Raw genomic sequence first — 24,873 nt, forward strand, 5'->3', positions numbered from 1 at the left:
GCTAACAGTGCTGGTTATTTTTTATTTCCAATTGCTCATTTCATCTCTATTTCCTAAGTGTAACTTTGCAACTTAATTTTATCTTGTTGATTTCAAAATCAGTATTTGTCAGTGCTGACTCTGAATTCTGATTTCTTGCAGCCAAAGTTCTTCCAATACCTGTCTAGACTTATATACACTCTCACACACATTCTTCACCCTTTCTGAGTCAGTAACAGAAATAATTAACATAAATTGACTCAAGATTGATCCATATGAATTCCTTGAAATAGCCTCTCAGCCCAACAGTAAGATATTGAAAATAACTTTATGAGTGTGATTTTTAGCCAGCTGTGTGCCCTCTCTAATGCATCACACCTGACTTGCTCATGAAACTGTCAGGAAGGAGCATAAAGGCATGGTCTGTAGAGGTAACTCAACATAGATCATTTTTTACTCAGCTATTAGGCCAGTTATGCTGACAGGGAAGAGCAACAAAACACATCCAACGCTATATTTTTCAGATATAGGGGACCCTGAAGGTAAAACTCATCTGCAAACTGCCAAACAGGAAAACTTCTTTAGGATCAAATTTGCTTTTGATCAATTAGGAAAACTCTATTAAACCTTATTTGTATGACCAGAAATGCAAAATTATGGCTACCTGATGCTCTTAGGGCACTCAGGGAACTCCCTTCACCTGTGCGTGTTGCTTTGTCTGGCTGCTTGGACTGCCTGGTTGCTTTGGAGGTGTAGGGAAAACTGAGGTGAAATCTCACCAGGTAGTAAGAGTACTTTGGCCACAGTTCTGGGATCACAGTACTGGTGTGAAGTTTTGTTTGTAGCCCCTACCATATACATCATACATCCTATTTTAGGATTTCAAACACTTCTGTAAAATACAGCAAAACTTCATGCTTTAGATCTTTACTAGCGTTTCTTCCTGTACTACCATTAGCAGTGACATACTGAGTACAAAGCAGAATAAAAATAAATACATTGCCTCAACACATTAAAATAAATACACGTAAATAAATAGAAAGGTCATAAAAATGCCAGAAAGCTGAGATTTTGAGACTTTAAGTCTTATTTAACAGTACAAACTCAAGAAATTTTTACAGTTATGTTATGATGAACATGCACTTACATACATTTCTGCAAATTCCCTCAAAGGTATATGTGGATGCACCAGACAGAATAAGACCAAACTATCTCCAAAACCAAACATATGTAGCCCAGGACTGGATTTGGAGACTTTGGTTAACAGATAAAATTGCAGGACATCCTACAGCCATGTCTAGGTGCAGCCCAGCATGAACATAAATGTTTTTCAAATGTGTTTCATTGTGGGAATTCCAGGTTTTCAGCAAAATCCCTGTTACACAGAGGGATCCCTGTTACACACCTAAAAGAAAATGCTACACCTAATGCACAGAAGAGATTTTGTGCAGCGTTTCTATCTCCGTCCATTCTGGCAGTAGGGAAGATAGGGTTGCTTGCAGACAGAGAAAAAGAAAACTTATACCAGCCATGGGCTGACCCTTAAGAGAAGCTGTGTATGCACTTACCCAGGATATAATTCAGGATGTACGCAACAAGGATAACCACAAAACTCCTCTATGAGGCAGATAGGAGCAAACTCTCAAAACACAGACCATATGCAGAGGGGAGCTTGAGTTTGTGTCTGAATGCAAACACATACCAAATAATACCAATAATAACAAACTGAGTAGTGTATACTTCCACATGCTTAAGAAAAAGGGGGTTTGGGGATGGAGCCAGCAACTGGCAGAATTATTTGCATCTTCCTGTGTCCATCGTCCCTTGCTTGATAGCGCAGACCAGGAGCCAATTATTGCAGCTCCGCGTCAGGAGTGATCTGTGCCCGGGGACAGCAGTGCTTTGCAGGAAGGGCACTGCTTCCTACAACATGTACTCAAGTTAGCAGTAGTTTTGCACCGGCCATATGCATGAGTTCTGCACCAGCCAGGGCAGCCTCAGAGAATTATTAAGGGTATTGCTTCTGTTTTCCAGTATTATTTGTTTGTTGTTTTTATTTTTTTTGTTGATTTTTTCTTCTCTATTTATGCTTTACACATGGAGCAAATGCCAATAATGCAGTGCAGTTATACAGGAGCTAAGCTATTTTTAGAAAGAAGTGCAAAATGTACCTTGCCTGTATTGAACTTCCTTCACTTGTGATATTCCTACCTGTGAGGTGAGCTTAGTAGGACAGGATCATGAATTTGGATTTTTAACTTTTAAAACTCCAAAAACATAGCCATCCCTATAGTGACACTCAAGAAATTACTGTAATAAACATAACAAAAGTAATAAAGGCAAAGTTTAAAAAAATCTCTAGTAAAGAGAGAAAAATATTCAATTATTAATTGTGGGGTTTTGTTCTCTTGACATATATATTAGTTGATTTCTGTACTGTTTTTCAGAAGTTTATGTGCAGACATCAGTCTTATAGTTAAATGTTGCTTAGATGAGGAGTACTTAATTAATTGGTGTTACTCCACGCCAGCCTGTAGTCCTCCTTTGTGACTGTATGCTAATTATTTCCAGCTAAAGGGCAGGTGACCCATCAAGTATCACCTGTCAGCCAGGCAAAAGGCAGGATGCATGCTCTGTGTGTCCCCAGAGGTAGTTCCTTCCCAGGAATCAATCTCTCCAAAGGGGGGGAGAAATAAAAGAAAAATGGAAGGGAACAGGAATGTCCTGACATGGTAAGTGAGGGCTTTGAAAGAAAAACAACTTAGAGGTAATAAGGTTCCTCTTTACATTAACTTCGCACCTCCATTAGCCTAGATGGATCTGTCTGCTTGGGGCTATGTAGGGGAGAAGAGAGAAAATGTGTTTTTAACGGTAGCAAGGAGAGAGAAACTGCTGAGAGAGGACAAAAAAGCTCTGAACACAGGAAGCCGCTATCTGGTGCCAAGGCTTGCTGCAGGTTTGGCATTGCCAGCTCCATGCTTTGACCCCAGGAGTTCTGTAACAAACTTTGCTTCCTAAACCAGAACTGCTAAAAGTGAAATCAGGTGCCAATAAAGACCTTTAGATTGGCTGTCATTGAAAAGGGAAAAAGAATTCTGACTTGCCGAGTCTCTGTTGGAACCATACATATTTTAAGTCACCTGTGAAAGGGGATGCAAAACACCACCCTGCTAACAAGCTTAAAACCACTTTATTCAAGTGCAGCCTTGCCAGCTCTTCAGAATGTAGCCTAAGTGATATCATTTTGTCCCTTGTGTTTTGTCCCCTGTGTGACTTCCATTCCAGCCTCCAGGCGATCTGGGAGAAACAAGTCCAGAGATGTTCACATCCATTCCCAAAGTCGTAGTCCAGCCTCCTGCAGCATGCTTTGTGCTACGTGCCCAGGAGCAGAGCACCAGCTCCAGGCCTCCCTCCAAAGGCTGCCACCACCTGGTCATGCTCTGGGGTCAGCACAGCCTGGCCCTCGCTAGGCTCCTATGGGGGCTGGCAGCACCTGTGTCTTCCCCTGGAGAGAGGAGACAGGCACCAGCACAAAGTTGTTCACGAGGCATCTGGGAAGAGAGATTTCCTACAATAAAATACCCCATATCATGACAGGACCCAAAAGATTTTTTAAAGGATCATGGAAAATGGGGTTATAGAATCACACAATAATAGAGTAGTTTGGGTTGGAAGTGACCTTAAAGACCACCCAGTCCCACCCCCCTGCCATGGGTAAGGACACCTCCCACCAGACCAGGTTGCCCAAAGCCCCATCCAGCCTGGCCTTGAACACATCCAGAGATGGGGCATCCACAGCTTCTCTGGGCAGCCTGTGCCAGGGCCTCACCACCCTCAGAGTAAAAAATTTCTTCCTTATATTTAAACTAAATCTACCTGCTTTCAATTTAAAATTATTACCCATTGTTCTATCATTACATGCCCTCATAAAAAGTTATGCTTTCCCCCACATTACCATGGTTTAGCCCTGTGCCTACTGCTAGCAGCTGTATTGCTTCTCCTTGTGCCATGGTCATGACTACTTCCACTTGAGGAAATTTAGGATGTTATTCATCTCTCCAGGGAAATCAGTGGCTGGCTATACAAAGCTGAGATTTTTCTCCCAAACTGTATAGCACCATCCCCCTAAATCCAGTGGGATCCACTGACAGCACGGACTGCACTCCATCCCTGCCACTGCCCTGTGATGCAGGAGATGCCCTGTGTTGATGGGTCTGGGCTAGAAGAGAAAATAAATGCATACATACTGAATAACTGCTGTCATGATTTTATGTTGAAGTATCTTGTATTCCACAGTGGATTTGGTGCACTGCCGGCATGCTGTATTTTAAATTGAGTGTTTCAGCTCAGGAGAGAATAGCCAGGCAAGGTGAGTGGGACTGAGCCCAGGCTCTCCTGGCTCCATGTGCAGCAGAGATGCATGGCAGCACTGCCCAGAGGCCAGGGCAGAGATTTGCCCTCTTCATCAAATAAACTAAGTGGGTTTTAATGTTTTATTGTATTTGTAAAACTCTCACTGCTTGAAGGGTTGTCCTGTTTGGCTATAGTCCAAAACCAAAATAAAACCAAACCACACACACAAACAAGACCACAAAAAATGTTACCCAATTCTTAACAAAATAAACAAATTAAAAAGCAAGATGAGGAATAGGTCTGCTGGGCATTAAGTGCCCAAGGCAGGAGCATCCAGCCTTTCTATGAGGGAGTGTGAAAAATATTTTCAAAATGCACTGCAAAGGTAGCTTGGTGACCATTTACTGGGTAGGGCAGGGTGTGATGCTGGTGTGTACTTCAGCCTGTGTCTCCCATTGTGCTGAAACCACCAGTGACCAGGTCTCCAACAGCAGCCAAGGAAGTGCTAGGATTTTGGCGCTGGTTGGATGCCTCTGAGTTGTTTTTTCAGCCCCTGCTTGACTTGAAAACACAGTCTAATTAAAGTAGCAGGGATGAGGTATGTGTATCCTAAAAATCACGGTTTTGACTCTGCCTTTTGCTCCCTTTACCCAACTGTTTCTTCCCTGAGGTACTGTAAAAAAAAAAAAAAAAAAAAAAAAAAAGTCATCTGTCCTGGCTGTATTCAGCTGAAGCTGCCAGGGAAATCTGGCAAGTAAGATGTGACTATTTATGTGGACATTTGCTCAAGAGGACAAAATTAGCATGCTCACTCTGAAAGCCTGGATCAGAGGTGAAAAGACAACAGAGGGAAAGGCTTAAAATGGCCACAGCAAACAGGGTACGTGTGAGAGGCCAAAGAGCAACCAGCTCACTTGTGGCAGCTGCCCCAGGCTGAAGCCTGCGGGCTGTGCATTGTGCTTCTGGCTGACTTCATTGTGAGCTCGGGCTCCTCTGAAATCGTATGGAGTAAGTGCAAGAGAAACTAGAGCCATCTCCTTTAACTCCTGCCTCTGCAGTTATCTCTGTGGTCAGCCCATGTGGGGAAGGGCACTAGGAGTCTAACCCGGGGGTGGTGCTTCACAAAATCTTTGTGAAGATTTTGAAAATTATGTCAGAAAGAAACATGTCTGAGAGACAGAAAATGCAGATGAAGTGTCAAAAGGCTTCTCAGCTAGATCCAATAAACACCAAATAAAGAAATCAAAGTCTCCTTTTGTTGTGTTTGATATTAAAACAGTATTTAAAGCTGCAGGTGTGTATTTGTGTGTATGGGAGGGAGCGCATATCAACATATGTGTACCCATATCAGCTAGCGTTCAGTGAGGCTACCCTGCCCTTAACAGAGCATGCAACATGACATGCGTATGGATGGCAGAAACCTCTACTGGATGGGACAAACCACACAGAGTATGAGCAGTGATGTGCTATTTCTCCCTCCCACACACTGTCTATGTACTGTAAAGAGCTCATTACCATGATGGTAGCTCCAACCTGCATGCAGCCAGTCTTGCAGAACTTTTCTCTCAGTGCACCCCGTGCAAAACATGCGTTTTTTAAAACCTACCACTTCAACCACACTCCAGATGAGACACTTTTAAAGTGTGCAGTGGTTCGTGCACCCTTCTGTGTGTTGGCCTGATGTGTACGGTTTTGACTGTACGCATTGTCCAGTGCACACTTACAACACATGTAAAGAACAGGGCTCCAAGACCTAACCCCATGTATCTTCTGCACATTTTTTGTAATGTGACTATATTATCACCTAAACAAGTGATAATATACAAAAACAGACTTCTGTTTGAATCAAATATATCAGTTGAAATATTGATATGAGAAGCCATTCATTTGTGCCAGTTCACCCTTTCTCATAAATAAAATTATTGATTAATTTTTCATGTTTAGTCTTTTCTACCATTGTTGGGAGAGCTGGATTATTGGTAGGCTTAGAAAGCCACCCTCCATCCTGAGACATGGGTTTGGAGTCAGCTTGGAAACAATTTCCATCTCATTCAATGAGGTGAGGTCGTTTTGTTGTTATTGTCTTTGACATTTTCAAAATCAAAAAAAAAAAAAAAAAAAGTAAACAAATGTTTAAGAGAGAACATGATGATTTTCCAGAAATAAGTTTAGAACAAAATATGAAGGGAGGAATATGACAGTGAAATGGCAATATCAGTTGAAGATCAAGCAGATTTCAGTTTTCATGGTTTAACATGGAAAGCCGCCCCACACTGCTTCACTTAGAAAGTGCTACTCTGATTAAGGGTTTGAATTAAGTACACATTTAAGTGCTTTCTTTAATCAAGTTTTAAATAAAAGTGGCAGAAAAATAAATGAGAAGAACATATAATTATTGAGTATGTTACAGAGAATGGATTTGTGGCTACAGCACTAGAAGCAGAAAGGTGCACAGGAAGCCCCAGCCCCTACATATTATAATTTATGAGAATTTCTTTTTGTAGTCATTAAAAAACCACTAAATGTCTCTTTGGTTACGAGGAGTGAGTACAGAATAGGGATACAACAGAACAGTCAATATGCACTAACAAAGAGGAAAAATTAAGAATTACCATTTTAAACTGTAAATAAGCATTTCCATCCTCTTTCCCCCTGTATCTCAAAGAATAAAAAGATGTTTTTTCACTTCTATCATGTTTTTGTGACTAGAATGATTAGAGCCTCTTGCTGACTGAAAGCAGATTAGGACAATACTTTCTTCCCAGCTACAGGAAATCCAACATTTTCATTAGTATTTTGCATTGTGTGATTATAAAGGAAAGCAAATTCTATTTTTTCTACATTTTAAATAAAGGGTCCTTTTGCAGTGGCATCTGCCAAGCAGTCAGTTCATATAAATAATAGAACAAGCATCCATTGTCTCTATACTGACACAATGCCAACAACTAGGTCTCTGTTTTCTACCTTTTCCCGTGTTTGGGAGAGGGTGCTGTCCTTGTCTTAGGTTTTACAATCTGTTGTGCTTTATTACCTGGTGAAACATTGATTGCATGGATTTTCGTTCTTTAATGTGTTGAGTATTTATAAGGATTTGAAGTCCATATTTAGCTTTAGCCTAATTAATATATATATTTTTTTGTGTGTAAAAAATACTGTTTTTCCCAAACTTTGCCTCTATAGTCTTCTAAAGCCTATATTTAATCAAAATGTCTTTCAATCACCCAAATTATCCTTCAAGAAGAACAACAACAAAAATGTGTTTTCTTGTGTCACAGAAAGAAATTTTACAGTTTAGTATGGATTTTCAAAGTACCTGATACATCTAAGGGAACACAGAGGTATTAAGTAAATGAATTTAACGGCACATGGTTATTTCCTGTATGTCCATACAATGAATAGTATCCTTTCCTTTACTTAACAAGGCGTAGTAATTAGGTTTGACAGCACTGATCAACTGGAGTGACTTGAGCAGAGGCCACAGAGGTGGTTGGGGCTGCAGCACCTGCCTTATGGGGAGGGGCTATGGGACCAGGGCTTGTTCAGCCTAGAGAGGAGACGACTCTGGGGGAATCTGACAGCAGCTGCCCAAGCAAGGGAGCATGCTGCCTGGAGAGATGGTGCAGTTTCTCTCCATCTCTTAAAAAAGCTTAAAATCTGAAAGAGTAAAATCTGAAACAGCATATGTGACCCTATGGTGAATAAAATAAAATAAAAATAAAAATATTGCTTTTAAAAAGTCCTAAGTAAAGGAAAAAAGGATGATTTTAAGGACACCTTTTCAGTTCACTGCTCTCGTGCCGTCTGTCTCGCTATCCATTTCCCCGTTAAGGTTTGAGCAGCCTGCTGTAACCTGTTTTAGCTGCCCACATCCCCAAAGGATGCTGCCAGCAGCTGCAGATGACCTGAACCATATGAGAATCTGGAACCTCACCCACTGTGTTTGCTTTACAACCCACACAGGGAAATCCTCAAATAGACAAATTAACCCCATTTCTTAACAAACACTCAGTTGAAAATTAATTACAGAGATGCAACTGGTGCATCCACGTTGTGCAAAGCAGATTACAAGGGAAGGATAAAACCTGCCTCTTTAGACTACAGCTAGAAAACGTAGCATCAAAAATTAAAACATCCACAGGCTGAATCCCTGAGTCCATGGGACACATCTCTGCTTCCTACAGCTTCACTGGGCACTGAAATTTTACCTTCCTTGTCTAAAGTTTCTTTGTGTTCTTCCCACTGTCCTAAACATTTTCAGAGGACTGAAAAACAAATGAAGCACACAAACCTTCCACAGATTTCTACAAATCAAATTATGGAAGAACCTTCTACAGTCGTTACTGAAAGTCTTTTTATTCCCTACTTTTCCAAGAGGAAATTACAGCCCCCACTTGCCTCTTGCATGATGGGAATATGGCGGATTTCCAAGGGGAAAAAAAAAAAGGAAAAAAAAAAAAAAGCAGGGTAACAAATCATACAAAGGACAGTTATTTCTCCTTCTTGGTTTTTAATTTTCAACCAGATTTATGTGTTGGAAGAAAGCATATATCCCTTAAGACCATACCAGCTTACAAACAGAAATAGACAGGTGAAATATTGCCTTAGGAGAATAATTAATTCCGTCAGCCCCTGAAAAGAATGACAAATTTGTTAAATATTGCAGACCTTCAGCCAGAAAAAGCAGGTGGAAGGACATCAGGAATATGGCATAAACTGGAGAGGCTACAGTGAGGAGGTCTGGCATCAATAACCGGAGCTGGATGTAGAGGGAAGGGCAGGAGGATATCCGGGGAGCCTGCAGGTATTGCAGAAGAGTCTGAGATGTGGCGTGAGAGCAGCTGGGAGCTATGGGGACTTACTGCTCAAAGCCACATGAAACAAAGATGCATGGATTCTGCTGCTCACAGCATCGCTTGGTCTTTCTTCAACAAGGAGATTTGTTTTAGAGAGACCTGTTTAAGTAACGCTGCTTCTGAGCCATAGGCAGAATCTTTGATTCCTCCACCCAGGAAACCATGGTTTGGCCACACAAACTCTTCACACCCCAGAGAACTTCATAGGATGGTAAGAAAATCCAGGCTGGAAGGGACCTCAGGAGGTCCCCAGACCAACCTCCTGCTCTGAGCAGTCAGCTGCATTGATCAAACAGACACAACCCTGCTATGCCTTCTGCCACACTGTGCGACAGCATGTCCAGACTCACAGCTCCGGTACTTGTGAATGTTTTTACATAGTAAAATACTGCTAAAGTTATCAAGATTATTTTAAACAAAAACTGCCACGTGAACTTCCACTTGAATTGGTCAGTCACTTGGCACGGGCATAAACACTCTAAATTTACAGCTCATTTGGACAGCAACCTCCCATGTAATATACTGTTCTGACAATAATGAGTCTGAACCCGTGCTTCTCACTAGGAAGCAATCCGTGATTTATCTCACTCTGAAATAAATTACCCACTAAGCTACATTGCCATAACACCTCCTTTTGATACCGTGTTGGTAATAAATCTTTAAACCTATTATTAAAAAAGGACATCCAACTCTAAAAACCCTTCTCTTTAAGCAGAGTATTAATGGAGAGATCTATAACCACAGCCTTGAAAGAAACCAACGTAAGAGAGAATCCGTAACTAATAATGTAAGTACCTCTAGGATAGAGGGTTGGTGTCAGTTTTTTGTTCCTGACTCATTTTTCCTCTGAGTATAGATTTGTTTTCAGAAATTGTTGGCAGAATGAGCACAGCACTAGAGTGAATCTTTGTAGGAAAATATTTTGATGGTGTTCTGAGACTCTTTAGCACAGTCACAACATTGGGCTCTGTATGTCCCAGATGAACAAAAATGGGAATATTGGGTAAAATGTAACCAGACTTTGACTCTTCATTTATTTTCTAATGACAGTTCCTAATCAAAAAGAATACATTCAGAATTCAGTTCAGTAATGTTGCCAGGAAGGTGAACTCTTCAAATACTTAAAAATAATTATTGCTCTGTTACATGAAATATTGCTTGGGTTCTCTAATTCCCATGCACAGAATCCCAAATACTAAGTATTCCAGATGAAGGCATTCATCAGAGACCTGCACATCTGGTGCTGTACATAACAGAATGGTGCTGGAAATTAGGGAAATTCATGAGTAATTTGTATATCTAAGAAGTTTATGGTTGATTAATAAAATAGCAAACATGAGCTAAAACTTATGATGAAATAGAACCTTGTCTCAAAATTGATATGCTAATGGCTTTTCAGAGCACCACATATAACTTTTTTTTTTTTTTTTTTTTTTTTTTTTTTATGTCTGCATCAAATAAGCAGCAACATAAAAGGTGGGATTGTTCTTGTGAATCTCTCAACTTCAACTAAGGAACTTTTGCAGTAGACGTACCACTGCATTTAGGAAAAGCCCCTGTGCCACTAGGGAAAGACACTTCCCACAAGCTGTTCAGGATAAATTCAGGACTGTGTCAGGCTAAGGCAGGCAGAGTTTTCTAGCACCTTGGTGCTTCTGAGCAGTCTCTTTGGCAGAAATATAGCAAGTACTGGCTCCATCAGAGCCTTCTGGCAGTGGGAAAGAGTAACATACCATCTCTAAGCTAAATTTTTCTGTGCAATGTAGGTAAAAATGGCCAGATGTCTGAGCATTGTCATTGTGGACGGAGTTGAAATAGATAATAGATTTGATGGAATGTTACGTAAAGTTACCACAAGCATTTCCCCTTTTAAATGGCAATTCCCCTTCTTGAATGATTACTAAATACCCCATGATTGCTGAAGAGAAGATCATATCTGCACAGAGCATGGCTGAAATCTTGAAAAACTGTGACAAAGAAAAAATGTACCAAAGGCTATAAAGTACTCTGACCCAGTGGGTGAGATGGATGTTGCTGTGACTAGGAAGACTTGAAGCAAGACCCATCAAACAGATGGCAGGAGTAACAGTAAGCTGTGAACTGGTAAAGGCGTATGGATGATAGAGATACAATTATCAATTTAGAAGAAAATAAGACATCTCTGAGAACAGCATCTGAAAACAATGCTGTAAAAATAGCACCCTAACTATGTCGTGCCACTTGTTTGGCACATGCTGGAGAAACAGACAGACTTCATTCATTGGCAGAGATTAACTCTGCTATATTATTCTAGTAGGAAGACTGTGAAAAAACAATATGTTGCCAACAACAAACACAATGTTTTAAAATACAGCTGGTGATCCATGTCTTTTAGCTTCCAGGTGCATCCATCTCAGGGGATCCCTTATTCAAGCAGTTCATAGTAAGTTAGGATTGCTTGCATTTTTCTGTGCATTTCCTATTTTAAATTTTATTGACCTCAGGCCAATCTGTTGCTTTGAAGCTGAAGACCTGTGTTTATATATCACTGATACTCTGTGGACACATGCTCATGGGTACCTTTTACATTCAGAGTTTAAAAATATCGATATATTCCTGTTTCTCAGTATATACTGCACCTAAGCATTGTTCTGTCTGTATCATTGACGATGAATAAAATGATATGAAAAATCATGAGAATTCGTGAACAAAGAGAACCAGAATTCATCATAAATAATTTAGATATTTTTAGTCAACCAGAACATGAGTCCTATACAGGTATTCATTTAGAAATATTTTTTTTTGTTGTTATACTTGTTGCAAAACTTCTCATATTGTCTTGTAATAGAGGTATACCTTGCTGCTTTGCAGCTGGCTGTAATGTTGCTTTTCAATATTTCTCACACTGCTACTTGATCTTTCAAAGAGTTTACCAGTAAGAACATTGGATAGATCTGTTGGTTTCAGGAAGCATAACTGAAACTGCTCTTTTTTTTTCCAGATCACTTCATATACTTCATTATGCACAACAAAAAAATCAAAGAATGTATTTGTTATTCAATTGCCAAAATTTATTCTCTAATGCATAAACATTGGTCTTACTGATTTTTATTTTAAAAGAACTGCATCTTGTTTCTTAATAGTCTATTTTTATGGAAAAATGCTTATAGGAATTAACACTTCTGAATCTCATATCAGAATAAATATGAAAGTCACATTTTATTTTTTTGGGTGGAATATACTTTAAAAAAAAAAAAAAAAGATTTTGTTTAAGGCCTTGATGTCAGAAATTCTCAGCTGCATTCCTGATGCCAGGTATGCTGCACTATACTGCTTTGTGATTTTACAATGAGTTTTTTGGGTAGTGTGAAACTTGATGCATTTCCCTGTGTGCTGCCAGGCAGTGAGAGTGTGCACACAGCCATTCCCCACCTCAGGTAAGGAGAAGTGACATCTAAACCACAAGTTCATCACTTACAGTCACACTAGTATCTTTTTTTTTGATCTCTCAACTCCATTGAGACTCCTCCTGTATGTGATAATACACCACATTGTTTCTTTCAGCAGGATCCTCTATGTTCAACCTTCCAAAATAATATATTGAAGACACTTAATCTGCTGTATGCTTTCATTGGAACAGACCTACGTGTTCAAAAATAATTAGTGCAGGGAGAAGGATGGATTGATAAACAGCATTATCAGTCCAGCAATATATCTTAGGCCAAACATCTCTAAATTGAATTTATTTTCCTTACATGTTTTTCTCTTACTTGCTTTTAACAGGCACAAGCACCTCTTGATACTGGTGATGGTAAATTTTAATATAACTTACTGACTGTCTGAAAACTGGACACTTGCCCAGGAATTGACTCTACTATGTCACCATGCACTGCATTTACCCATTTTGAGACATAACCTTCCTAATCAAATGATGCACAAAATAATGAAGAAAAATTACCCTAGTCACTGCTATTTCAGAAGTACTAGAAGGTGAAATTCTGAGCTTGTTTGGAGTTAGTTCCTGTATTGGAGCTCTGTGTCTTGAACAGATTAATGTAATTAAGTAGATCCATGATAACTCTTTTGTTTGCACCTTTATATCCTGGCTAAAGATGCCACAACTAACAAGACATTAGTTTTCTTTGTGAAACTGAGAAAATAATGTCTTAGGCTCTTTCCTTGGGGTCTCAAGACACCAAAGGCATTTTCCCTCCTTGCAAGTTCTCAGTATCCTTCCTAAAAGCATCTGCCACAAAACCAAATCATCCCAGGCTAGTCTGCTGCAGTTTGGGTGCTGGATGTTTGCAGAGCTGGATGCTCAGAGGTGTGTTATCAGGAAGGTCTAGAAATATATGGGATCCCCTTCCTGCGAGACCAAGTGATCTCTCAGGGTCCTCAGACCTTCCCAAAAGCTCACTGCTCACATCCTTGATGTAACCCAGCACAACAGTGGGAGCAAAGGGTGCTGGATGTCTGGAGGCTATCAAGCCATCATTGTAGGGAAAGAGGAACAAAGGAGGCATTCAAGGTAAAGAATTTTTTGAATGTTTGGAACCCATAAAATACTAATAGCAATTTCTGATTTTCACACATAAATGATTTTTTTTTTTCCTAGAAGTGCCTAAGTCTTGTTTACAAATAAGATAGAATAGTCTGATTTGCAAAACTGAGGTAACATGATAATATTAATCCAAAAAGTTCACTTCCAACATATTTTTAAGTGAAAATGGAAAAAAAAATAATTCTTCCAGCTATGCACATGAAATTTAAACATGTATTTAAATTGATTTTTCCCTCATCCTAATGAATGCATTCTCATCTCAGTGACAGGCCAAATATTGTTTGTTCCGCAAACCTTTAGCTTTTGAGTCTTTGTTGGTCTAACCTTTTTACTAGTCCTGTAAAGACAATACAAATCCCAATTTGTGGGGCATGCCAGAATTCTGAAACAAATGTGTTTGCCATTTGCCACATGGTTTTGGGGCAGCACAGAGGGGCAGTAGGATGGGTCCTGCCCACCCACTTCAGCTGGAGGAGAGGCAGCAGTGACAGCAAGCAGCGGTGGTGAAGGTGGGGATGCAGCTCCTTTCCTATGCCAAATTTATATCACACACAAGGACAAGGCATGAAAAGATGTGGCATAGGGAGCCTCCAGTCTGATTTTTCTCCCTCTCCAGTGATAACTTACATTAATCTCTTTTATAGTATTTTGTTTCTGAACAAATTTTAAACAAAAGTTTAAAATAGTAAAGAAACAATAGTCCTTCATCTTCAGAAATACATTTTTTTCCAGGTTTGCTTTAGGTATAAACATTGGTATTCTTCCATGAATGCAGCTCCTTTCAGTCATACATTTAAAACATGATGGCTATTTTGCTAACTCCAAAAAATATCTAAGAGTATGTCCCACTTCTTACAGACAAGCAATGAACAAACTCACAGTGAGTAACAGCCCTCGAATCATCCACAGATCTCGCATACCTAACACCGGTAATAAACTGCTCAACAGCATGAATAGTTAAATCTTCTTTTTTCAAATTACTTTTGTATGTGAATGACACTGTCAAGTATTCATACACACTTTGAATAACACTGAGGTAAAAGCACCTTTCCAAGTCATACCTGATTCTAAATTTAAACTTTCTAAAAATATTTTTTTTTCTTCACAAAAGCTAAAGAAGACAGATATATTTACATAAAATTAATAAAAAGTAAACAAATACTAGATAAATGTTCTTATATGTCTTTCAGTACTCTGGATTTCAATGCACTAGTTCAAGAAGAGAGATAAGTAAAGAGATAAGTAAAGGACAACTATAATGAAGAGAGGGTTTATTTACATTTCTGTGGGAAGAGAAATGAAAATAACATTAAGAAATACTAGAAACGCTATTTTTTTTAATGTAATTTAAATAATCAACAATAGTTTTTATAGCATAGAATAGGCAAGACTTATCTTTATATTTATGGATTCCTTTATGAATCACTTTAAGTATATTCATGTAAATATATTCCTTTGTGGCTTGTGGTAAAAATAATGATACCATTTGTACACAAATAAATAAAAACACAAATGTTATTCCCTTGACAAACTGCACCATATTACTATATATTATTTTCACACAGAACATAAGGGCATATAGAAAGAGTCTGAATGCAATCAGAAGAGGTATTGTAAAGCATATTTTTGACATCTTCTAGCCCAACCTATACCTAAATGAGAGATTGGTGCCTCTTATGAATTAAACATAATTCTTGATTTATGTTCCGTAACCCTTGTATCAAAAACCATAGTTCCAGAGCAATGTCACTGCGAATTCATTTAATGATATTGATGGTACAGCTAACATAGAGAATGCAAAGTAACAAGCAGTGCAGAGCATGGCTTTATAAATCACTCCTACAAAGAACTAGGCAATAAATAACAAGCCATTAATTCCCTCTAAATTATGCTAAAATACTTAAACTACTTGTGTAGCAAATTATAAATGCCTGCCATTTCTGGTAAAAATGTGAGACTTCTAACCAAGACATTTTATCAAATCACATTGCACATATCAAACTTTAGAGTAACCAGTTTTGTGTGAGAACTTATTTCTTTAAGACAAGACACAATTTGTGTCTGGAAGAAGAAAATATTGCAGTTATGCCATCCTCAACCCCAGATCCTTTCCAGTACCCTGATTCTGAATTACACCTTTGATTCTATGAGTCGGTGCCGTGACTGTGCAGGCATCTCCCTGAATGCCTGGTGGTACTGGTGCAGCACCTGCATGCAATGAGCCAGGTCCTGAGTGCTTGCACCTTGAGTTACCAGCACGTGGTCTCAGGAGAAGAGCTCACCTGCTGGTTACCAGCTACACTGGTACTCACACTGAATGTGGTGGGGCTGGCTACTCGTGTGGTAGAGTCCTGTGCAATGGGATTAAAAATAGCAGAATCTGATCTCATGGAGATTTGGAAATGTTCTCCTGGGATAAAACTAAAATTGGAGTGCAATGGAGAATCAATTTTAAAAATATCTGGCATTAAAGGTAGTCAAGAGATGTTAAAGGTAAGGGAATTTGACAGGAAAACCAGATAATCTGTTTTTTTAAGGTCAAATCTTCAATATTTAGGGTAATTTAGCTTCAAGTGTTGGATTTTCTATAACTACATAGCATAGTTATATATATTTTTGTCTCAGAAACAGTAAAACCACTCCAACTGTACTTATCAGTACTAACTTCTTGAATCCTAAAATTGAATCCAGTTTCATATCCTCTACAATTTGTGAGGTAGCAACTGTAGAGCTGGAATATGACCCTATTGTGCAGGCCACGACTGGTATGATGGATGCAATGACCACAAAAGAAGTTTGCTTTCCCAGGAACTCTGGGACCCCAGTCCTGACATATGACCCCAACAGGGAACCCCTTACGTAAAGCTGTTCACAAATATCTCAGCCTCCTTGTTGGATCTGCTAATAGCTTCAGAGGACCCAATCAAAGGAAAGTAATTGTGCTCAAAAGGGCAAGATTACAAGCCCAAGAAATCTGGTTAATGTACCATGCACCCGACCATGCCTGCTGGTGCTCCAATACAGCTCTTTCATGAAACTTAGCCTAGCTGGTCAAAAAGGAAAAAAATATCAGTCTGATAATTTGTGTGCTATTGCACTCAGGGCGGCTGTTCTATTCCTTTGTAACTCTATTAACTTCAAGGAAAAAATTTACTCTTAAAATCTCAGTGAGAAAGTTGAGGGGTAAGGCTGAATGCAGGAGATGACCATTGTCCCCATTTCATACATATTAAGGTAAAATCTTTTCATGAGCACTTTTTACCTTGATTAACAAACGGTGCTTAAAAAGGCAATAAAAGTGGTGGAATTGCTAGAACATGATCTGTATGACATCTGGGTTTAGGCTTCCCCAAGCTGTTCTGGCTCCTCCACCACTGTCCCTTTCCAAAATCCACCAGTGATCTTCAGAACAGATACTTTGTAATCTGTTGCTTTGCTAATGGAGGTTTGAGGACTGCCACAGGCATAGAAACACCAGTAAAACTAAATAAAAATTGCTCTGGAAGAATAATGAAGTAGTCACTCAGTAATTTCTACTCCCCCCCCCCCCCCCTCAAGATTTCTATAGGAGGGATGCTCACTTTCTGCACAAACTCTCCCAAGGCCTGGCTAAGTCTTGAGCTTCACCATCTCACCACAAGATCACTCCCCTTTTTATTTCCCAGGTTGTTTTTTTTCTGTTCCCACACATTTTTGTCTTTCCCAAAACAATCCTAAGAATTTGCAGTGGGAAACACAGAAAACAGCTCTTTCTAACTATCCCATCTGGAATTATATCTCCCAATTTAACTTTTCCTTTGAAAAGAAACCACTTAGTCTAACATTGTTTTAACTATGTTTTTAGAATAAAAGGGTAATTATACTCTCTATATATCAACCTCGATGCTAAAATTTAGCTTCATCTATATGTAACTGTAGCAGTCAATGGGAGACCACAGATATGCTAGACTGTAGGTCTTCCCTCATTTTTTTGTTTGTTTGTTTGTTTTATTATTTTTACAACCTCCAACAGCCCTTTACATACTAACAGCTGTATTAAAGAGCTCTTGCTCTTTAATTGTTCCAGTAGTTGCATGAGCAGATTGAGGTCAGCATAATGCCCTCAAAATTCCTAGTGGCAAACCGCTGGTGTTACGTACATTAAATCTGAGATGGCCATAGCCCAGACTTTTCCACATTAAAAATCCTGAATTTGACCCAGTTATCCAGCTCTGGCACAGGTTATCTCTACAATGGTCCCAAAGACACACAAAAGCAGAATTTAATCACATATACTGCAAGTATTAGATAGAGGCAAAGCACTGGAATTTCAGTCTGTAGAGACCTGGTTCAGCTTTAAAATTCATCAAAATAAAGCTTTAAAATATGATGATAAATATAGGTTGTTTATACAAACAATGACAGTACAAATCATTACTGCTTTTCCTAGCTACTATCTTAACTACATTTCCTAACCCTAAAATAAAGTACTGCTAGCACCAAAGTTACACTTCTCACATTTTGCCTTAGTAGACCAGCAATCACTCGATAGCTGAAGACAGCTATTCTTAGTTTGGTGCTATTTTAGTAACGATACTGCTGATTTAACTTCACCCGTACAGACTCTCTGAGTGCACAACTTCCCATATGTGCAGCAGGCAGCCAGCTTTCAGCTGGTGCACTCTCCGTTGGGTGCTGCCCAGCCATGGCTAGAAGTGCTCTCAGCCTTTGGCAAGTGCTTAGCAAAAGAAATTTTATAGGAATGCACAAGCATGAAAATTATTATTACATTACTTGTAGCCATGCTAATTTTGTTAAGGGTCTGTCAGAGTTTCATTATAAACCATATTTTCAAGGGGTTCATAAATCAACCATGAAATGTATTCTGTGCTCAAACTTCTTACAAAGAGTACATCCTAAAAACATTATTATTTTACCAATTTGGAAAAAAAAAAAAAAGAAGAAAAAAAAAGAAGAAAAAACAAGGTCTATTAAAAATCTATTTATTAACTTTTCAAATAGAATGTGAAAGTTTAAAATTTTGATAAAGTCCTGCTAAACAGAGTAATGCAAGGGTTCCAGCACAGGCAAATGCTGAGCTTCACTTGCACTGTCATTTTGTTACTATATCTGAAAATCTAATGATGCTCATGACAGATTCATAAACTTGTTTTAACACTTCTGTTTCTACTGGGGCTTCTACCCCTCAGGTGCTAGATGTGCTCAGTGTTCCTCAACCCACGAGCTACTCACCAAAGCCTCTGGGCAGCTGAAAGCCCCACAATACATGCCACATCCCTTGGAGGTCTGGGGCATGCACAGTTGCAGAACCAGCTCCTAGGTACAAAGGGATCATCATCCAAGGGTGTTAACTACTGTATCGAGGCTTTGACCTCAATAGCTTCCCTTCTGCTCCAGCTGGGTATTGACATTACCAGTCACGTTCTGCAACGCCAGGTCTGAAATCCAGCTTAACCGCCTATAAGACAGATGTATCAAGAGCCATGAGTTGCAGATGCAAATAAACTACTTTTACCAAACTAAACCACTGCAACTAAAATTCCCTTTATGACAAATGTAAGTCATCTTTAACCATTTACCAACATCTGTCAGCCTCAGAAATATTTTTTCTGATTATGTATATATATATAAATATATTTTTTAATTCTTCTCTTAGTCCACTGAGACTTGTAGACAAAACTACTCCAGAACTCCAAACATAGTCACAAACAGTAGTCCTATCTACTGGTTAGAACCATGGTGGGATACAAAACAAACCTTACAAATATAAGTAAACTTTCCTGACATATCCTAAACAGTAGTAAGAGATCTTTTTGTCATTTGTGTTTCATTCGGCTAAAGCATGCTAACAATTTTGTACCCATAAAGTGTCTTCCTGAGACGCTTAGTTTGTGCATCATAACAAAGCATTAAAAGATCAACCCTTAAAAGCTTAACAATAAAAAAGGCCAAGTGCAGTCTATATGTACTGAAACTAATGATTATTATGACAATCTACTTATCCACCACATCAGTCTGGCAATTTAATGCATGAACTCCTGGAGTCTTAGTGCCTTAAGGTTGTGCCATATGGCACTACAAAGTTAGATTTAAATTTGGCTTCAGTATCCCAATGGCCATCCCTTTAAAGGCACAAATAAATTTACTAACAGATACATGAGGACTATATTAATTTTCAGAAAATTAACATTAACTTGCACTTTTTTGAAGCATGACTTATTCTTGGGGACCACTGCCGTAAGAAATAAAGCCAACATTCCCAGTCTATCAGCATGGTCAACAGCTTACAGTGCTAAATTAGTGGTTCCATGAAAGAGGTCCTTCATGTGGCTTTGGAAGGGAGGAAAGGGAACTGGGTCACCATTTCCTCCTTTCCCATAGCAATCTGAACTGCGGGTCCCTGCTGATGGAGGAGGCAGGTGCTGCCTCCTGTCCAGAAGGGCAGAGAGGGGCAGGAGCATGGCTCCATCAGACTCCATTGGTGACCATCACAGCTGAGCTAATGTGGCAGGAGAGGGACATGAGTTACAGCCAACAACAACCTTCTCCAGTTTGCTTCTTTGCAAATCTGCAGTGCAGGCAGCTTGAAAAAAACTTATTGGTCAAAGCCACTGGGAGGCACAACACCATTCTCTGAAGCAAAAGATGTTTTCTTCATGTTAAGTAACAACATGAAGTCCAGCCTCTTGGGACCTTTTTTGTAAGAAGGTCACTTCAAAACAGATTCCTTAAAGCAAAACAAAAATTTACACACAGATAATTTGAACGATGACCTAATTGCCCATGTTATTTAAAACACAAAGCTCTGGCTAAAAACATCAGAAACCCACAAAATAGTGCCAACTCTGGGAGCAAAGGACACAAGTTCTGAAGCCAGGCACTTCGTCCAGAGGAAAGGTCAGTGCTCCCTGGCAAGCAGGGAAATACCCAAACAGATTCATGGCTGCTGGCAAGGAAGAGTCTCACGGCTGAAATGTTTGTCCTTAAGAACATGGCAGCTGAAATTTCAAATGACATTCAGCATGACTTGAGTGCCACAAGGGGATCTGGTGGTATGTAGGGCACATGAGAGCAGCTGAGGGAGCCCAGCTCCAGCTGCACTGAAGTGCCTCACCTGAGAGTTTCCTGGGCACAGAGATGCAGGTACATGCAGTTTCCACAGCCTGACCAAGGCAGAGGGTCTGTCCCAAGCTCCCAGGAGGGCCACTGGTGTCTGACCAGCCACATTCCTGCACATCTGCCTCTCACCAACGTCCCAGTGTCCAGCTTCCAGCATAGTGGCCATGTGGTTCATAGTGTATCAGTAAGCCATGGCTGTTAGTGACCCTTTCCTCCATCTTTTCAGTAACAGACCAAAAGGCAAAGAAATGAGCCTGGAAATGGTCAATACTGACTCAGTTCCCACCCGGGTCCAAGGATCTCCCTTCACAGAGCAGGATTTTCCCACTCACCCAAACTAATCGGGTGCTAATGTCCCTTCCATTAAACTCAGGAACAAGGCTGCTTCTTGCAGTCAGTGGAGGAAGTCAGAAAAAAAAAATCAGCAAGACAAAACCTAACAGATAGACAAGGGATCTGAGATTTAATCCTTAATCCCTCTGTGGGACTGGAGTCCACATGTCTCTGCATGGGTGCTACTCCAGCCTGTCAGGATGTCACACTGTGTCATGCAGCAGAGAGCTGGGCTCCAGCTCCTCCTAGCCCAGGACAGCTCCACCAAAAGCCAACCTCGAGTGATTCAGCTTGCTCCACATTTTATCTCAGTCCTTTGTCATGTGAGGTACTGAATGTACCCAAAACCCAGACAGAATACATGCTGCCACTTCCAAGCCCAAATTCAGTCCTGCAGATCTAGATCAGGAATCCCCAAACCTAACTCACCAGCATGTCATGCTGTGGTTGGGTTTACATGCTCAGGCTAAATGACAGCAGGGACTCAACTTGGGGCAGATATTCCCCAGGCACCCCATATCATGTTGGAAAGCATGAAGAAGAGTCGACAGTCTTACTTCTGGGAGGAGAGGAGCCCCTCCTGGGGCTGGAAGCTGCATGATTAGCTAAATTCTTCCGTGTTTAAGGGTATGGAATCTCTGTATTGCCTCGGATAGTGAAGTACTGACTATGTGATATCTTTTTCAGACTTGGTTTTGCTTCAGTAAAAAGAGTTACTCTAAAATTAGCAAAACTGAAAAGCCTTAATGTTCATTGATGTTATTTATAGAGGATTGAGCATTGCTTTCCTTCCACTGTTTTAAGAGAATGAAACTTTCAAACTGTACATATCAAAGTACTCCTAAATGCTATCAAATATGTCCCTCTGATTAAAATGCACTTTAAATATATATTTTTTATCTTTAGTGTCTTCTGGAGATGTCATTTTCCTGTGTAATTTTGGCAGTCTGACAAATTTGAGGGAAGTTTCCCAGTACCTCACATGCTGTCACAGCATCTTCAAAATGTCTTTAGAGCTCTTCCATTATATTTTGTGTAAAGAAAAACTTTTAACTCATTATTGCAGCAGCTGCTAATAAAGATCTCCAGGCTTTTTTTTTTTTTTTTTTTTGATAAAGAAAGAATGACAAATATTTTAAATAGCCATTAAACAGTACTAAATCAGTAGTGTCTTACACAATTTCTATAGAAGCATACAGCACATACACTTTAATATCAAGTGAGTTAATTTTAATCAATGATATGACAGTGAAAAGCAAATTAATTCTTAATGGCAAGAAACTTTGCAAAAATAGGAGCTAACACAAAACCTCCTTGCTGCATTTTTCATGTTATATTATTGGGAACTACTACTATCTTGAAAAAATTAAAATGAAAACATGAGTACTTTAAAGACTTATGGATCAATTTACAACACATAATAGGATTAAGAAAGAAGGGTGAGATTGTTTAATATCCATTTTTTTCCTTATTATTGTAAATTTATTTTAACAAATGTTAGATTAATTCAAAAGTTATCATCATAGAATTCAGGGTTATTTTTTAACCACTGAATACAAGACTGGAGACATTATGGGTGTCCTTGTCTCACTTTTACAACCTTTTTTGTTTGACTTGTAGGTTTTAATGTGCATCATAACACCTCTCATCTAGCAGTAAGAAATTCTCTGGGGAACACTTGCAGAAAATAGGACATTGAGTCCATAATTAAAGTAATCTCTTCCCAGGCAGATGCTTCAGTTGGCTCTGTTATCACATATTACAAAAGGCATCTTGAGGCCTATAAAATGTGCAGCAAATGGCTTTGGAGATGAGAAACAGCAATTTTTCATCTAATTTTGATCCATAGACATGTAAGTACTGTATTGCCACTTTTTGGTATGGAGCCAAATAACTATTGTGGTTGTTCAAATAAGCTTGGCAGTAACCAAAATTAAAGAGTACTCCAGCTTTTATCCTCAGTCAGGAAAGCCTTTTTCTAACCATCTTTGCACTTAGCAAATAAGCATGCCATCTCAAATGTGCGTGTTAATGCCTACATCTGGATTTAGAAGAAAGGCTTTATGCAGCTTAACTCACCATACACATTCTCTCTATATATGCTTGTTAAAATTGTCATTCAAATTATGGTCCTAACATCTTCACTGTTTTGCAAAGCAGTCTGTGATATTGATTGGAAATGTTTCTACTGTTTATCTTTTGTATTTTAGGACATTTAGGACATAGCTCTTTGAATGTATAAGTAGGTTCTGCAAAATAATTTGTTCATAACCGTTATAATCCTTTGCATAAACACTAATGTTGATAGGAACTGGGTGAGCTTTTTCAAGCATGTTTTTGGTCACTGACTGTAACTGATGTGTCATATGTGAGCAAGATTTGACCTCAATCTAGTGAAGTACTTGGAAAAAGAGATTCAATTTCTTCCATTATTCATTTCTTCAAACTTGCAATTTTAAACTCTTTCCTCTTTGGGTGGGAAATCACAGAGATTGCTAGAGAGTTGCTTACTGTTTAAGGCTTTGAAAATGCATTTTTCACAGAAAATGTCTCAAGTAAATGTATATCTTAGGCTAAACAGCTTATGTTGAGCTAAGAGGGATATTAAGAAGGGTGCAGGATAACAAGTTACATTTCTATTAAGAACTAAAGGATCCAAGCCATTCGAGAGGATAAAGGAAAACAATGCCTTGCTAGGAAACCACTTTCATAAAGCTATGGTGGTATTATATTTGTACAATACCTGTTACGAGAACAGCCATTAGGCAGTAACAACAGTCAGCAAGTGGCATGTAAAATGCTTCAATTATTTCCTCATAAAATGAAATTTATTTTTATTTGCATTAGTATAGCATCTCCAAGCCTTCTCCTAGGTGACTGCTTTTCTGTATGGATGGAACAGAATGGAACAGAATGGAACACAGCTCTTGCTGTGAGCTGCAACCATGATGACCCTGGTATGATGACATCCTCACGACCTCTGCCACTGCAACATCATTATGTCATCATTATGAGAGCAGGTGTCTTGCTGGATACCTGTCTGAGACTTCTGCCCCTGTGATTGAGCTGCTGCCCTCCAGGAGCTGCTGAGCAGCTGATGTACCAAATTTACCTCAGCCAAAATCTCTTATTGTGGTGCTCATATGGAAATGGATGCACCATTTATTAATTCTGATAGTTAATGCTGTGCATCTCTTTTCAAGATTAGCTTTCCTGCTTCCATGCAGGAATGAAATTGTCAAGGCATTGTTGTATAGGTTGGCAATAAACACCTTTTAAATTCTAATAACTCCCTCATCACACAGAGGGACCTTTGGGGAGGGTACTACCTAAAGGGTCCATGCTGTAATGGTGAAGGAGGGAGGGTGGTCAGTTGGGGGTGGCTGTATGTATCTGCAGATGCTGGTGATGGTGCCACCATTTATCAAGCATTGTCAAAATGGGTATCTTCCAGGACGTAAGAGAAAAGAAGGCAAGATGGACATACTGAAAGGGATTTAGGAGTGAGAGACACCGAGTTTTTCAGAGGACAAATGGTGTGAGAAAGTGGAGAAAAAGAGAGAGCTAACTATCAAAAGATTCTTTTCCAAACTCCTTTAATCTAAAGAATGGAAGAAAAATGAAGCAAGGGAATAAGGATTTATCATTTCATTTACCTCTCCATATTTTCTCTTTTACATGCCAAATAATGATTGT

General features: G+C 39.3%; 1 protein-coding gene across 2 annotated transcripts in view; it reads right to left on the reverse strand.

Annotated features, from left to right (window-relative positions):
* Positions 1-24,873, reverse strand: part of RELN (reelin) — a 286,969-nt gene that overhangs the window by 172,995 nt on the left and 89,101 nt on the right. The gene's annotated exons all lie outside the window — the stretch shown is intronic.

The sequence above is a fragment of the Anas platyrhynchos genome, chromosome 1 (assembly GCF_047663525.1).
Source record: "Anas platyrhynchos isolate ZD024472 breed Pekin duck chromosome 1, IASCAAS_PekinDuck_T2T, whole genome shotgun sequence".
Taxonomy (NCBI): Eukaryota; Metazoa; Chordata; class Aves; order Anseriformes; family Anatidae; genus Anas; species Anas platyrhynchos.